This window comes from Opisthorchis viverrini (assembly GCF_000715545.1).
Source record: "Opisthorchis viverrini unplaced genomic scaffold opera_v5_505, whole genome shotgun sequence".
Classification (NCBI taxonomy): domain Eukaryota; kingdom Metazoa; phylum Platyhelminthes; class Trematoda; order Opisthorchiida; family Opisthorchiidae; genus Opisthorchis; species Opisthorchis viverrini.
The window spans coordinates 50,735-55,364 of record NW_008752156.1 but is presented as its reverse complement, the minus strand read 5'-3'; positions in this window follow the sequence as shown (position 1 = coordinate 55,364).

The following is a 4,630-nucleotide window of genomic DNA, read 5'->3' as shown; positions in this document are numbered from 1 at the left end:
TTCACAATAAAAAAATCGCTCAGCTGTAACACCCTTCCGGTGCCTAGCTGCCATGCTACCCGAAGGAAGCACGAGGGCTGGGATACCGCCCAAGCCTAGACAGGGGAAGTCGAGAGGCCTCGGCATTAGTCTTGAATGGTGTTTAACCAGCAGACGTATAAGAACTATAATTAACGGACAAGCCATTTCAGTAAGAACAATATACGTTTTGGTAGGAGCCAAAATAGATTACTCTTCTCAGTAGCCAACTTCCGACGAATGGCCTCCAACAGGTTCGGAGCACTGAAATGGGGAAGTCAGGAAAGAAGTTGTTAGGACTGTCAGATAATAACGAATAATCTGACCTGTTGTAGTACTACACTGAGATTTCATTTCCTCTCTGTTGTAGCCAACTGAGCCGAGGCGCTCTTTCTTCCCTTGGTTCAGCCTGAATATAGCCGATCTGTATCCGGTCTCCTTCCTCAGGATTTCCCACCCAAGTACTATCAAACGCTAGGGAATAAGTTCCATCAATCTCCCAAATCACCCAGCTAGAACAGAAGTGCGAACCCAAAAGATCCTCTGCTCCATGAGCAAAAAAGCAGTCAGATTATTTATGATCACTGACAAAAAGTTAGTTACTGATGACCAAACTCATCAGCAAACAACGGATGCTACACGTCAAAAGTACGTCCCATATTGCATATCGTGTGAATTGGTAAGTGTGTATCGATCAGCAAATGACAGACTTTCGCATAAAGCAGAGAACATAGACAGCAGTAAGGAAAGGGTGACGCTAGCATATCTTTCCAGCCAATATGTGGTCAGACTGATATGAAATTCCCAGTCGCAGCTGGACTGAACAATGTCACATCAGTCTAGACTAGAGCTGTCAGCAATCGCAGACAGTAATGAAAAAAACTAAGTCTTGGAAAACCATTCGGGATAGGTCTTTGCTTTCTGAGACGCATGCATCCGCCCACCGCAATGATTTTGCACACTTTGGCGAAATAGACTCATTTGCATACCAATTTGGTTTCGACTGGAGACTCAGCTGAACCTCTCGCTTATGATGCTCTCAGGGTTGACGGAAACTCGAGGACTGTAACTACCTGATGAGCTTCGAGAAGTGCGAAACCGGTCGTGAGTGGTCGAAGAGTTTTCAGCAACCCTATGAATGATGCAGTAGGTCTATACGATTTGCACACAGTTTAGTGGTTGTCAATTTGGTTCTACTGCCGTTCCACGGGGAGCGTTGGGATGCCCGCAAGCTCACACCTTTCAGGTGCACGTATCCTAAAATCGTTCAGCTGTAGCACCCTTTCGGTGCCTAGCTGCCACGCCCCATGAAGGAGGCACGACGGCTGGGATACTACCAGGTTGCCCAAGCCTGGGCAGAGGAAGTCGAGAGGCAGAGGTCGGGCTCGAACCACGGACCTTCCGGTGAGTAAATTCGCGCTCTAACCACTTGGTCCGTCTCACGCACATCCTAGCCCTAACATTGATATGTCTGTCACCACATCCACTTACATTCGGATAATTGGATACGTGGTAATGCGGAAGTGCCCCTTTCCAGAACAGATCGATCTTTGAATGAAACCGAGCGCAACTAGAAATCTCTAGCTTCAAATAGAAGAAACTGTTATGGCACGCAATTGGTTTGCCAAGATTTTTACAGCAAACTGGACCTCATGACATCCAACGTAAACGCAAAAGTACCATTGCTGGAGTTAAACACTGATCTACAACGTAGATCCAACCGAGAAACGTTCCCGACACTTCAGAGCATGTTTTACACAAAGATATCAAGGGGTCAAAGGTGCATCTCTTTCCTACTGCCAATAAAAAACGAGCAATGGAGTCAAGCTGTCAAATCAACTTCAAGGGCACACATTTACCCGTCAGGAATCGAGCCACATGTGGAACGGACGTGCGCTACAGGAGTACCGTTGAACACAACCGATATGCGTCAATCGTAGCGATGGAGCGGGAATCCCATCCATCTGGCTTGGACTTGCTGAACACCTTAGTAGATATAGTGACCAGATGTCAAGCAGGAATTTCTCAACAGTGACGCATCTGAGTTAGCACAACAACAAACGGGGGGAAATCCCGGCCACGTGCACGCAGATCTAAAACACACATGCCAGTTGCATCCGTCTGATTTCAGGAGCACTTGATTGTGGAAATCCTTGATGAAGGTTGCTCACAGCAACCGAAACTCCGATTATTCCACTTCGCTAGTTCTGTGCAATTGGGTTTCAAGTACAACATAAGGTTGACGGAAACTCGGGGACTGCTCCTACCTGACGAGCCCCAAAAAGGGCGAAACCGGTTGTGGGCTGTCGAAGAATTTTCAGACACCTTATGAGTAGTGCATTACAATTATACATGTGTCGTGTTATCTCGAATATCGTAGCAACTGGAACATGAGGTGGCCTGGTGCAGCACATTCAGTTGCCTGGAAACATCACAAACTAGATTCAGCTAAGTCTCTCTGAAATTGAGTGTATTTCAACCATACAGGCTTTTCGATGATTACTCTTACTCCGAAGGGGCAGTCTTTTCTATAATGATCATATTTGACACGTCGATGTATTGCGGCATATTCAGGATGAAGTCGTTTGCTGTCTTCGTTCGGCACAGTCACTACTGTTATCCATTCGGAATTTTTCGTCTTGCTTAGTGCAAGCCACTTGATGTACAACTTTCCTCACACTTCCATTAACTTCGAAGTTGGATTGTTGGTGACAGAATGTCTGCAAGTGTCCACAGGGTGCGCTGGCTTGGCCGCGTGCTGCCTATGCCAGTCGACCGACTTCCTCGTAGGGTTCTTTTCGCACAACCACGTGAAGGGTGGAAACGGGTCAGAGGAGGTCAAACAGTGAGTTGGCGGCGAAGTATGAAAGCTATTACCAACAAACTCAGCTGCGCTGGTCACCGCCGTCTTCCTAGATGGGGACCCCGAGATGGGCTACATCAATGGTTATGGCCCGGCCGCACCCTCAATGGCGCCCGTGAATACAAGTTATTGCCTTCAGTGCATAGCTCCCTTCCCAACCCCCACTTAACAGTCCTATATTTACGCACCAATTTATCAGCTCCCGCCTTCAATGCGCAGCTACCTACGCCGCCTCCCAAATTATCGGTGATTATTAAATTATTAATTATCGTGATGGCATTAGCCACTATAGACAAGTACGCGGTTCTTACAACTGATAATACTGATGAACACACGAGAGTCGGATACCCTCACCGCCGAAGAGAGTTATTCGCTTCTTGAAGTGCACATAGTATTAGTACGAACGATTCCGCAGTAGCTGAGAGAAAACCCAGTAAATCCATTGCTTTTCAGACATGGACGTTGCAATTTGTAGCGAACATTTCCGTGTTCCCATCAACCTACTTCGCTTGATTTGTCTAGTACACCCGTGCTCGCTAGATTACGCAACTGCTTTATTCCACAAACACTCAAATCACGTGTCAAAACCCTGTCCCGCTTGGAACGTAGACCGATAACAAGTCCGAACAATTCTATCTATAGAAGGACGCGACACAGTCACCACACGCATACTCGCGCGCGCACATAGGGTCAACCAAACTATTCATCGTTCAGCTGAAGCACGCTTTCGCTGCCTAGCTGCCGTGCCACACGAGGGAGGCCCGACGGCTGGGATACTACCAGGTTGCCCAAGTCTAGATAGGGGAAGTCGGGAGGCACAGGTCGGGTTCGAACCACAGACCTTCCGGTGAGTAAATTCGCGCTCTAACTACCTGGTCCATCTCGCCCCATCAAACAATTCAAGTTCATGGACAATTAAGGAACACGCGTAGCAGCTACACTGCGGAGGATACACGTCGCCGCCGTCCGGACTTTCACCAAGGAACTCTCACACACGATGAATTCCGCTTTTGACTTGCTCCACTTTTCGCACTGCATTTATTTTATACATGGTGCAACTCACTACTGTCAACCAGAGTAAAAGCTGTTATTGGTGCATATACCTTATGAGTTATATTACGGCTATCATAGCTTGTGCACTAATAACTTGCAAACACACACGCTTCTCTGTAATGCTTGTTGGCTAAACGCTTTCGGGCATCTCGTCCTTGCAGCGGTGGAAGGCAAATTTAGCACAATAACCAGGTTCAGAATGAATGCTTTCAAAAAAGGGGCGCGTAGTGAGTGTGGTAACCACAGGGGGATCAGCTTGACCCCGGTTGTAACGAGAGAATAAAAGTAGTAGACTGGGTCAAATGATTGGTGCAGACTAAATTTCTTTAGAAAAAAAGTTCCAAATCGCTTTGTGATGAAAAAGTAAATGGATACGGACGCCGGCTTAGATAGTCAGGACGGGGAGATAAAGGGAGACAGGCTGGACGACAATGAGAACGGAAACAGTGACGAATACGGTGTTGCCGACGTGCACGCACATGGTCCTAACGGTGGAAGTGTGTGTATTCTGCAAAGCTTCCATTGCTGATAGGAGCGATGGGGTTCGTACGGAACTCAGACACACGTTATGAGTTTATCAATGCATTGTTTGCTGGTAATATGTCTCGTTCCAAAACAAAACAACGCTCGAAAGAAAAAAAAGCGGGGGAAGGGGGGGGGGGGGGACAACGCTCGACAGAAAAAAAAGCGGGGGAA